We start from the raw sequence: 12995 nt of genomic DNA, 5'->3' as shown, positions 1-12995 counted from the left end.
ATGTAACTCTGGAAGTCCAGGGCTTTTAGGGGTGCAGGGTAACCACGTCACTGTGTCCAGGTGGAACCAGGTGGCCCAGTTGTTGCACGTCAGCGCCTGGCACCACCTCCCAGGATCCAGCCCTGGGAGGGTGCAGAGGGCTGTTTGCGTCCTCCCCCCTCGTGGCATCCTTTTAGGGTTTAGTGACACAAAGCATCTTTAGTAAGTGAAGGCGCTTGATAGTTCTTCCTGTATTTTGGGGTGTGGACAGTTTCTGAGGGTCTCAACATTGGTGGGATTCAACTCAGGAGCTCTCCCTGAGATGATGTGAACTGGTTATAGGTATTTAGGTGGGCGGTGTAGCACCCTCAGGGGAACCGTGAGCCGAGGTGTTAAAGTGAAGTATTTCTGTGTGTTCACAACTACTTTGTTCCAAAAGGCCAAGCACTTGACTGGCCACTGAATTATTCTGTCTGATGGTTGATTGTTGAGTTCTGAGACAGCTCTGACTGGATGCTCTACCTACAGAAGTGTCAGGTGTGGAAAGGGATGTAGTGGACCCAGGGCTGGTTTAGTGCGGTGCGACTGGTGTGGCCACACTGGGCGCTGACCTGGGGAGGGGGCGCTGTTTGTAGCAATAACTTACCATTTAAAAGCACCTGCTGCGGAGTTCCTTGTGCCTCCAGATTTCAAGCAGCAATACAACTGTGAGGATAACTCCTGTGATCAATGCTCCTGCTAGAAAATAATCAGAGTTCAGTCAAACAATCAGTATTTATAAAACGCAGCTTATCACCACAGGTGGTATCCAGGCACTGTCTAGTAGCAGTTTTGACTCAATATAAAGTAGTGCAGATGGTTAATATGCCTGCTGCAAAGAACAGATCTATATTTTATGTGGGTAGCTGAGTGGATTAGTAATGCCAGCCTTTACCAGCATGTTAAAAGAAATTAAGGTATGTGAGAGCGAGGCTGTGGAGAGATGAAGTACACTTTTGCTGGGTGCTAGTGAAGGAATCCGAAGAGGAAGTCATGTGGGCTAGGAGGCACCAAAAAATATTGTCGCACTGTGCTCCACCAGTGCTAAAGCTCGCCCTGACTGGCCCAGATTACAGGGTCTTAATAGGACCATCCCCAGTGTATCAGTGGCAAGCAGTCGTGGCCTAGCAGCCATGTCTGCCCTGTGTCTTACGAACAGGGCTTTGCTCAGGGTGTTTTACCATGCAGGAGACTTGTTATAAGTTCTGCTGTGCATGTGTTTGTGTGTTGCTCACCACCAAAGTGCTAGACCTCATTGGGAAATAGAGATACACCTTCAATACAGGCTGCTCCATTGAGTGTAGCTTTTCTATTATTAGCTCCAAAAGAGTGATGTTTCTAAACAATAGACAGGATAAAATGTTGGCTACAGTACTCTGTTATATCTCCAAAAGTGGTCCAGTGCATTTGTGGCTGTTCACTGGATGGCAGGAAGTCTTGAATTCAGTCGGACTGAAGGCGGAGAGATCAGCAGGACCTGGGCACAGATGACTGATGTATTTTTGTTTTGAAGATAGTTTGTGGCATTGGATGAAAGTTCTGAGACACATGGTTAAGCAAAGAAGCTACGTTTGTAATCATGAATGAATTAATATCAGAACACTGGACGATCAAGAAAGCAACATTTATTTCTGTTGATTATCTTCAAGTTGCATCTTCTAAAGTACAAGTAGTGAGATTCTCAGTTGTACCTTTGCACCCCAAAGTGGGTAGGCATTATCTTCAGCTCATCTCAGCGCACCCTCAAGTTCCAAGCCGACAACTGATGGAAAATCCCTCATAGTACTCTGCACTTAGCATTACTCCCACTCATCTCATTCAGCACACCACAAATACTGAAGCCCCACAGGGAACACATTAGGTAGCAACGCTTAGATTTTTGCCTGGTGGTATATTTTCTGTTGTAGTATTGTTTACTATGGCATACTGGTGGTGATGGCTCAGAAAAATATACAAAATGTTTCAGTTAAACATTCTTATCTCTAGGACTAGGACTAATGTGTCCTGTGGTGAGGAAAGGATGTTGAGATAGATTATAGAGCACCAAGCAAAAAAGCATTTTGTTTCAGAAGCACTCATCATACTCTAAGAAGGCAATTTATTTGGACTTCCGTATTAACTTGGTACCATATTTAGGTAGATTACCTCACATTATGGCAGCAGCACCATGGGAACAGATGTTTCATAATGTGCTATAACATTTACTGAAGTAGGTAGAGGACACCTTCTTAGAAGATGCGCCTTGTACACTTGGTTTGGATGGTTTGAGGAGAGGTGTCAATAGCTTTGTCCTTTTCTGAAAATTATTCTGCTCAACATCAGAGCCATATAGGCCCTCCTTGGTGTCCTTGAATCTTTAAGGTAAATAAAGTGTGGGAGAGTTAAGAAGGACGAGCTAGTGGTGCCCTTGTCTCGAAGTCATCCTGTGTTTCTTCAGATCTGCATCCTTTGCCCCCACTACATGCTGACCTTCAACTAGAAATGATCCTAACATGCAGTGAATTAAAAGGAGAGACATTGGTGGACGTGTGTTTGAAACCCGCTTTAAAAAAATCTGTGCATAGACTAACATTGGTGGCACTGCTTGCAAACAAAGGAACCGTCAGCAGAGTAAGGGAGAGGGTAGGCAGGTGCAGGTGTGTTTCCCAACGCATATTTTCCATGTGTGACCGCCCTTTAATCCAGTAGCCTGCTGTGATCAATGTCCTCAACAAGCCACAGTGCAAAGTGTGTGCAACCCCTGCACTGCACTGTGCACCAGTGCTCCTCATAGCACCATCTATGCCAGGATGACCAGAAGGGCCAGTTCAAAGCCATATTTGCAGGATTATATAACTGTGATTATGTAAATCACTTTAATTTAGATGTGTTCTACCAAAGTGGATCCCTGTTGGACACCACTAACAACAACATTGCTATTCACCTCATGCCAATATACACTCTACAGTGACACTGTCTAGACTGTGCTGCTCTTCTTGGGCTCCTTGGGTTCTTGTCTGATGTGTACTCAATACTAAACACCCCACCCTGTGCTCTTAGCCCATATGAACACCACTTGGTAATTGCCCTGGCACTGTGTATCCTGTGACCCTGTATTGCTAACTCACAGAATTAAATAGTTTTGTGTTTCCCAAAATGCTTCTTAGAGTCAACTTATCTTAGTCTTTGAAGCACATAAGTAAGTCAAATCTAAGACTGGAGTAATATACAAATACTCACAAAAATGGTAAGTGAATCAGGCCTTGAAATGAAGATATGATTCACACATGTGATTAGTCTTCTTAGAAGTTTTTTTCGAGGACTGGGTTAAAAAATTAATGTGAGGCCCTCGGGATGTTTCTTGATTTTCTGTCAAGTGCCATAAACACCAGTTGTAATGTAGTACAGGACGGGAGAAAACATGGCATCAGGTGCCATCTAGTGGTGTGGGCATGTAAACCTCTGTAGAGAGCCACCCAGTCTCTCCACTACAATGTTGCCAGTAGAGGTTGGGAGCCTGGGTCTTGACGCAAGGCATTAAACAAACAAGGACATTGACGAGCGTGGTCTTTGCTGCTCAACTGTTGTTAGGTGTGGTGGCTCTTTCATCTCTGCTTCGATCGCACACCAAGCACCTGCCTCATCGTGATATTGGCGACGAGGACGGAGTGTTCCGCAGTGTGCCCACCCTGTCTGGTTGCAAGAAAACCCATTCGCTTCGGCCTGAGGATCTCAACAGCACCACGGTGTCTTCGAGCCTGCGCCGGTGGCCCAATCCACGAGGCGGTGCGTCCCACCCCGTCGACTGGTCTCCACAAGGCCGAATCTGCATGGCGCTTGGGCCATCATCCTGATGCCCAGCAGCCCTCTGCCTGGGTAGGTACTCTGCCGCGTGGCTGCGCCGCTGCTCTCTCTTGCAGCGTGCAACTGCACAAACTCAGCTCCTTTCTCAGCAGTGCAGGGGCCCACCCTCTGTGCTCTGTCCTTTTGTCAACGGGGTAGTGCTACACCCCGTAGACTGGACTTTCCCCGCCACTGGCATGCCGAGAGGGTGTTCTAGGGCTTGTCCCCCCTGCTCCAAGGTCCCCACCTGTGAGCTTCCCTGACAACGCCTCGTGGATTCCTGCCCAGGAGGGCCTGGTGACTTGGTGTGGACATTTAGGCATCAACTTCAAAGTTCAACACATCTCAGTCACAAGAAGAGAAAAAAAAGGAAAACAAAAAAGGAAATAAAACATTCTTCAACAACTCCACTACAGGGGCAGTGTCTCATCATAAAAGTAACGCAATGAGCTCATCACAACAACAATGTGACCAGCAATGCCCAACACCGAAGTGGGGCCCATTCATCAGTGGCGGCGTTGCCCCCATTCAGTCAACTGCCTGACCCCACCACGGTGGCACCATGATGGCATAATTGGCTGGCTGCAGCACTATTTTCACGCCACTACGGAGACAGATGGCACAGTTTGAAGGTCTCTCATGCAGCATATGGGAGGTGACAAACTGTAGGAGCTGTTCCAGATGCTGCCCAAAACAAGGGGTGACGACGAATATGATGGTGCGGTGGCAGCCCTAAACCAATACTTTGATCCTTAGCTAAATCCGGTCTATTTGCGTTTCAAGCTTCACCAAGCTCAGCAGACCGACAGGGAGTCAGTGGACATGTTTTATGAAAGGCTGCGGAAGCTCGCAAGCACATGCATAGGCCTTAACCAGCATGAAGAGATTAGGGTGCAGGTCATACAGGGTGCTGAACAAACATGCTTTGCAAGCACATATTGAGACAGCTGGGTATCATGGTAGATGAGATTCTGATCCTAGTTCGCTCACACAAACTTTCAGCCATCCGGGCAGACGATATGGCCGCTGCTCACGGTCAACCCTCGTAAGCGCACATCACCCTAAGATAAGCAGTTGTGAAGGAAGACCAAGTCGATGCTTTGCAAGTTCTCCAATATCCCCGTGCACGCCACACTTCCAGAAACTGGCTAACAAGGAGTGCGGAAATTGTGGACTTGAACATAGGTACCTGGGACCTGCCCTGTGAATGTAAAAACCTGCTCAAAGTGTGGAAAGGTGAATCCCTTTACCAGAGTAGGTCGAGGGGGGCAACCTAAGCAGAACGCGGCACCGGACAAGACAGCCACAGTGAGGCAGTTGGCATCCACAGATGGTGCAGGTACCGATACCACTGAGATGTGTCCAGGAAACATTTGTTATGAGGACGAAGACCAGGAACCTGGGTAGCAGGAGCAGAAGCGGCATCCACCATCCATGTCCACGGTGGACATCAAAGGTGCCCCAGCAGCTGTTTTAATCGGCATCGGTGCTTCGGTTAACGTGATGGACATAGACCTATACCATCAACTGTCTCCCAGACCAACTCTGATGCCCTGTACTCCAAAATGTACACCCATGGAGGACGTGCCCCCAACCCCTCCAAGGGGCAATTAAAGTGACCCTCACGAGCCGAGGTCGCTCGACGAAGGTGAGGTTCAATGTTGTGAAACGGAACCGGGGAACCCTGCTAGGATGACATACTGCTCAGCACATTGAGCTCGTTTTTTTTGCACTACAGATTCATGATGCGCACACCGAGGCCTTGTTAGATGAATTTCCGCAGCTCTTCAAAGGACTGGGCAAACTGAAAAGCAAGCAGTTCCAGTTGCACATCGACCCGACCGTACAATCTACTGCTCTGCGATACAGGAGAGTGCCATTTCACTTAAGGCCGAAGGTGGAAAAGTAGCCACGGGCTCTTGAGGAACAAGGGGTGATAGAGAAGGTTACAGGGCCTACTCCATGGGTGTCACCACTTGTGATTGCTGCCAAGCTGAAACAGCTGGGTGCCATCCACCTGTGTGTGGACATGCGGCTGCCTAACAGTGCCATCAGGAGGGAGCGGTACATCCCACCAACTATGGACGGCATTATCGCAGACCTCAACGGAACCCAATGGTTCTCCTAGCTGGACCTGAATTCTGGCTATCATCAGGTGAAACTGGTACCGGAAAGCTGCAATATCACTATGTTTTCCATGTGGGACTTCGACGATATATAGCGGCTCAGCTTTGGGGTCTCATCGGCTGCTGAGGTCTTTCAATACGCCATACGAGAGACACTGTCCACACTGCTAGGGGTACTCCACATCAGCAATGATATTTTCATATTTTCCAAGACCCTAAAGGGTCATCTTTGCTGCCTACGAGCCACACTCCAACGGCCCTCGGATGTTGGCCTCACCCTCCACAGGAAGAAGTGTGCTTCCTACCAGAACGCCATTGATTTTTTTGGCTACATCTTTCCCAAAAAGGGCTACTTGTAGATCCCAAAAAGGCAGACACTATACAAAGAGCACTTGTACAGTGAAACCCTTCAGACGTTCAAAGCTTCCTACGCATGGCAACCTACTGTGGGAGATTCATCCCCCGGCTAGCCACCATGGCTGAACCTCTGCGGCAACTCACAAAGACTGAGGCCAGGTGGGCCTGGAGCCAGGAGGCTGACAAGGCATTCCACACCATAAAAGTGGCACCTCTGGACAAAGTTACCTGGACAAAGATGGAGGTTGTGGTTGACGCAAGCCCTGTTGGGCTAGGTGCTGTCCTACTCCAAGAGCAACGCAATCAAGGGTGGGCACCTGTGGCTTACGCAAACTAGGCCCTCTTCACGATGGAGGCTAGATATACGCAAATTTAGAGGGAGGCACTCGCTATCTGGTGGGCCTGCCAGCACTTCCTCCTGTATCTATGATGTCAGGAGTTCCAGGTTGTCACCGACCACAAGCCTCTAGTCTCCCTATTCACAGGTTCGGCATGCCTGCTCCTCCTCGGATTGAGTGCTGGCTGTGCTGCTCCAACCATACATGTTCAAGGTCGTCTACTGACTGGGTGTGAACAATCTAAGCGATTGTTTGTGGTGGCACCCACCAGAGCAACAATCAAGTGAGCCTCAGGAAGATGAAGAAGAGTTGATGGAAACTTTTGTGAGGATGGTGGTCCAAACTGCGTGTCCAGTGGCCATGACCATACCCAAGATACCGGAGGCCTCCGGAAAAGACTCCGTCATTTGTACAGCCAAGAAAGCTCTGGCCCAGAGAGAGTGGAAACACTTCCTAGATGGCACCAGGTCACTTTACCTGGATGAACGCATGGCCAGGCAGGTGACGTGAAAGGTGAGGAATGAAATGTCTTTTGGGAGTGAGGGTCTCCTGCTGGGGGGGCAGAAGATAGTGATTCCCTGATGTCTGTGCGATAGGGTGGTCAAGCTTTCTCACCAGGGGCACCAAGAGACAGCAAGACAAAAGCTCACCTTCGGAGCAAGGTGTGGTTTTCAGGAATGGATGCCCTGGTTGACGCTCGAGTGAGGAGATGCCATTCCTGTGCCATCACTGCCATCAATCCACCCACTGCTCCAGTAATCACTGAAGTGCGCTGCACCTGGCCGTGGTCCAAGCTAAGTATGGACTTTGGAAGATTTCCATGTTCGGTCTCCCTGAAGAGGAGAGGTTAGACAACAGGCCACCTTTTCAGGGGCAAGAATTCCAGGGCTTTTGCTTCAATTGGCCATGGATCACTGCCCGATTACTCCGCATTGCCCTCAGACGAATGGGGATGTGGAATGTTTTCATGAAAAACCTCAATCGTGCCTTGAGGATTGGTGTGGAACAGGGGGACGATGCAGAGTGGTGTCTGCACAAGTTCCTGAGGGTGTACTGGAAGACGTCTCATAGCACGACAGGCTACTCACTCACCGCTCTGCTTTTTTGACAACCCCCACAGGACTGCATCCCGGCGGACTCACAGTGGCAGCCAGATGAGTTGGATGTGGAAGCAGCCTAAGAAAAAAAGGTTGCGTATGAACCAAAAGGAAAGTGAAAAGCAGCGGACAAGACACTCAGATCTGCAGCTCAGAGACGCAGTCGTTTTGAAGGACCAACATCTGGGATGTAAATTCCAGACCCCATACGAACCCAATGTGTGGAGGGTGGACAAGATGAATGAGACTATGGTAACTGTCTGAAGCGTCGAGAGATATGTCACCCCAAACGTGTCCTGGTTCAAATGGGTGGAGCTGGGCGATGGTGGGGTCGGCTGTGACCTTGAGGATGAAGGGGAAGAGGCTGTCAAAGGAGAACTCTTTGCCGAATGGAGGAGAGACGAAGTGAGGGCTGATGGTGCCAGGAACGCCCCACGAGACCGGGCAAAGCTGGATCCCTTATGATGGGTGGTGAGCACCGAGTGGAACTGGTTGGTCAGAGACCTTATACCCAACCCGACTCCCAGCCAGCGGTTGAAAGACTTTGGCCCGCATTATGACATTGGCAGCAAATGCTGCCTACCACCACGGCGAAGGCCACCAACATACCTTCACTGTGGCTACTGAACGTCCATGGAATTATGAACATAGCCGGAATTCCCAGAAGTTTGGACAACTTTTGAAAAAAAGCTCCATAGAGGGACCGACCCGCTGCGGCAACTCTAGCCGGCTTGCCTCAACCGCGACCTGGCCTGATTTGCTGGTTCGTCCCGGTAAAGAAAAATCTCAGAAAAAGAGACTAAGGGGGTCATTCCGACCCTGGCAGTCCAAGACCGCCAGGGCCGGGGACCACGGAAGCACCGCCAACAGGCTGGCAGTGCTTCCCATCCCATTCTGACGCCGCGGTCAGAAAAGGGAATCCGGCGGTTTCCCGCCGGATTTCCCCTGCATGGGCTGAATCTCCATGGCAGCGCTGCTTGATTCCGACCCCCTTCCCGCCATCCTGTTCCTGGCAGTTTTTACCGCCAGGAACAGGATGGCAGGAACAGGTGTCGTGGGGCCCCTGGGGGCCCCTGCACTGCCCATGCCACTGACATGGGCAGTGCAGGGGCCCCCTAACAGGGCCCCATAAAGATTTTCACTGTCTGCATTGCAGACAGTGAACATCGCGACGGATGCAACTGCACCCGTCGCACCCCTGCAACTCCGCCGGCTCCATTCGGAGCCGGCTTCCTTGTTGCAGGGCCTTTCCCGCTGGGCCGGCAGGCGCTCCTTTGGCGGTCGTCCGCCGGCCCAGCGGGAAAGCCAGAATGGCCTCCGCGGTCTTCTGACCACAGAGCGGCCATTTGGCAGTTCCCGCCAGGCGGGCGGCTCCCGCCGCCCGAAGGTAAAAAGTTGACTGGGACCTCCCAGCCAGCGTATCCAAGGAGGGCTCCATGGACGTCGGATCAAGATCCAGGTTTACCCCGGTCGAAGGATTTTCACCTAAAAAAAACGACTACGTCCGAAGGTAAAAATCTCCACTGAGGATTCCAGCATCGCGTATCCGGAGAAGGGCTCCAGGAGGTCGGATTGGACTGGCAGGTTCGTCCCGTTGAAGAAAATCTTCGAAAAAAAGACTAAGGGGGTGATTCTGATTCTGGCGGGCGGCGGAGGCCGCCCGCCAGAATTCCGCCCCCATTATACCGCTCCGCGGTCAGAAGACCGCGGAGGGTATTATGAGTTTTTCCCTGGGCTGGCGGGCGGTCTCCAAAAGACCGCCCGCCAGCCCAGGGAAAAACTCCCTTCCCACGATGATGCCGGCTCGTAATCGAGCCGGCGGAGTGGGAAGGTGCGACGGGTGCAGTGGCACCCGTTGCGTATTTCAGTGTCTGCAAGGCAGACACTGAAATACTTTGCGGGGCCCTCTTACGGGGGCCCCTGCCGTGCCCATGCCATTGGCATGGGCACGGCAGGGGCCCCCAGGGGCCCAGCGACCCCCCCTACCGCCATCCTGTTCATGGCGGCTTTCCCGCCATGAACAGGATGGCGGTAGGGGGGGTCAGAATCCTCATGGCTGCGGAGCGCGCTCTGCAGCCATGGAGGATTCAAACGAGCAGCGGAAAGTCAGCGGGAGACCGCTGACTTTCCGCTTCTGACCGCGGCTGAACCGCCGCGGTCAGAATGCTCGTTGGAGCACCGCCAGCCTGTTGGCGGTGCTCCCGTGGTCCCGCCAGGGTCAGAATGACCCCCTAAGTGTGAAGGTAAACTTTTAACCGAGGCCTCTTGTGGCCTGTAGCCGAGCAGGGCTCCATCGCGGTCGGCCTGAAACTTTGACTTTGCCCCGGTCGAGGTGCAACCAGATGACCCGATTGGCGCTTTTTGTTTCTAGGCGCTAAAAAAAAAAAATTCTTTAAAAAATCATATCTCCTGTTCCCCTTATCTGATTTTATTCGTTTTGGTGTCATTTTAAAGATAAAAATATAATCTATTTTTCTAAACTGGTTTTGGATTTTTAAACTGTTTCCTGTGTTTTATTTAAATACTGTTTTGTGATATTTGAATGCTTTACACTCTGTCTCCTAAGTTAAGCCTTGACGCTCGTTGCCAAGCTACTAAGGGTTGAGCTGGGGTTAATTTACTGAGACCTAACTGGACCTTAGTGGAGGTTAGTGGCCTATTGCTAAGTGTAGGTACCTAAAAAAAAAAAAGGGAGCACACTGCCTTGCATTCAAGCGGAAAATAGCCCCAAGGCATCATGGTAAATGCAGTCATTTAAATATAAATAGCAAGAATTTTTCAAAAATGATTCACCCTAAGTAGGTGCAGCAAGTGCTGTATCGCTGTAGAAAGTCTTTCACCTAAGGTAGGTGCAGCGAGTGCCGTATCTCTGGACACGTGTTTCTGGCTTTCGGCCGTCATCAGCAGAGAGCGTATGTAACTGAAGGGGTCGCTTGAAATGCTGCCAAACGTCTTAACAGGTTTTTGTACCACTCAGTAGGCACACAGGTGCATCGCCAGTGCTCGTCAGCAAGGGGCTCACGGGAGCCGTCATTTAGACATCCAAAAAAAAAAAAGGGAGCACACTGCCTTGCATTCAAGCGGAAAATAGCCCCAAGGCATCATGGTAAATGCAGTCATTTAAATATAAATAGCAAGAATTTTTCAAAAATGATTCACCCTAAGTAGGTGCAGCAAGTGCTGTATCGCTGTAGAAAGTCTTTCACCTAAGGTAGGTGCAGCGAGTGCCGTATCTCTGGACACGTGTTTCTGGCTTTCGGCCGTCATCAGCAGAGAGCGTATGTAACTGAAGGGGTCGCTTGAAATGCTGCCAAACGTCTTAACAGGTTTTTGTACCACTCAGTAGGCACACAGGTGCATCGCCAGTGCTCGTCAGCAAGGGGCTCACGGGAGCCGTCATTTAGACATCCAAAAAAAAAAAAAGGGAGCACACTGCCTTGCATTCAAGCGGAAAATAGCCCCAAGGCATCATGGTAAATGCAGTCATTTAAATATAAATAGCAAGAATTTTTCAAAAATGATTCACCCTAAGTAGGTGCAGCAAGTGCTGTATCGCTGTAGAAAGTCTTTCACCTAAGGTAGGTGCAGCGAGTGCCGTATCTCTGGACACGTGTTTCTGGCTTTCGGCCGTCATCAGCAGAGAGCGTATGTAACTGAAGGGGTCGCTTGAAATGCTGCCAAACGTCTTAACAGGTTTTTGTACCACTCAGTAGGCACACAGGTGCATCGCCAGTGCTCGTCAGCAAGGGGCTCACGGGAGCCGTCATTTAGACATCCAAAAAAAAAAAAGGGAGCACACTGCCTTGCATTCAAGCGGAAAATAGCCCCAAGGCATCATGGTAAATGCAGTCATTTAAATATAAATAGCAAGAATTTTTCAAAAATGATTCACCCTAAGTAGGTGCAGCAAGTGCTATATCGCTGTAGAAAGTCTTTCACCTAAGGTAGGTGCAGCGAGTGCCGTATCTCTGGACACGTGTTTCTGGCTTTCGGCCGTCATCAGCAGAGAGCGTATGTAACTGAAGGGGTCGCTTGAAATGCTGCCAAACGTCTTAACAGGTTTTTGTACCACTCAGTAGGCACACAGGTGCATCGCCAGTGCTCGTCAGCAAGGGGCTCACGGGAGCCGTCATTTAGACATCCAAAAAAAAAAAAAGGGAGCACACTGCCTTGCATTCAAGCGGAAAATAGCCCCAAGGCATCATGGTAAATGCAGTCATTTAAATATAAATAGCAAGAATTTTTCAAAAATGATTCACCCTAAGTAGGTGCAGCAAGTGCTGTATCGCTGTAGAAAGTCTTTCACCTAAGGTAGGTGCAGCGAGTGCCGTATCTCTGGACACGTGTTTCTGGCTTTCGGCCGTCATCAGCAGAGAGCGTATGTAACTGAAGGGGTCGCTTGAAATGCTGCCAAACGTCTTAACAGGTTTTTGTACCACTCAGTAGGCACACAGGTGCATTGCCAGTGCTCGTCAGCAAGGGGCTCACGGGAGCCGTCATTTAGACATCCAAAAAAAAAAAAGGGAGCACACTGCCTTGCATTCAAGCGGAAAATAGCCCCAAGGCATCATGGTAAATGCAGTCATTTAAATATAAATAGCAAGAAGTTTTCAAAAATGATTCACCCTAAGTAGGTGCAGCAAGTGCTGTATCGCTGTAGAAAGTCTTTCACCTAAGGTAGGTGCAGCGAGTGCCGTATCTCTGGACACGTGTTTCTGGCTTTCGGCCGTCATCAGCAGAGAGCGTATGTAACTGAAGGGGTCGCTTGAAATGCTGCCAAACGTCTTAACAGGTTTTTGTACCACTCAGTAGGCACACAGGTGCATCGCCAGTGCTCGTCAGCAAGGGGCTCACGGGAGCCGTCATTTAGACATCCAAAAAAAAAAAAAGGGAGCACACTGCCTTGCATTCAAGCGGAAAATAGCCCCAAGGCATCATGGTAAATGCAGTCATTTAAATATAAATAGCAAGAATTTTTCAAAAATGATTCACCCTAAGTAGGTGCAGCAAGTGCTGTATCGCTGTAGAAAGTCTTTCACCTAAGGTAGGTGCAGCGAGTGCCGTATCTCTGGACACGTGTTTCTGGCTTTCGGCCGTCATCAGCAGAGAGCGTATGTAACTGAAGGGGTCGCTTGAAATGCTGCCAAACGTCTTAACAGGTTTTTGTACCACTCAGTAGGCACACAGGTGCATCGCCAGTGCTCGTCAGCAAGGGGCTCACGGGAGCCGTCATTTAG

General features: G+C 49.9%; 1 protein-coding gene across 5 annotated transcripts in view; it reads left to right on the top strand.

Annotated features, from left to right (window-relative positions):
* The window catches only part of LOC138295324 (balbiani ring protein 3-like), a 137154-nt gene that overhangs the window by 703 nt on the left and 123456 nt on the right, over positions 1–12995 (top strand). The gene's annotated exons all lie outside the window — the stretch shown is intronic.

This window comes from Pleurodeles waltl, chromosome 5 (assembly GCF_031143425.1).
Source record: "Pleurodeles waltl isolate 20211129_DDA chromosome 5, aPleWal1.hap1.20221129, whole genome shotgun sequence".
Taxonomy (NCBI): domain Eukaryota; kingdom Metazoa; phylum Chordata; class Amphibia; order Caudata; family Salamandridae; genus Pleurodeles; species Pleurodeles waltl.
Note: the sequence above shows the minus strand (reverse complement) of the source record. Positions and strands in the feature narration are given on the sequence as shown.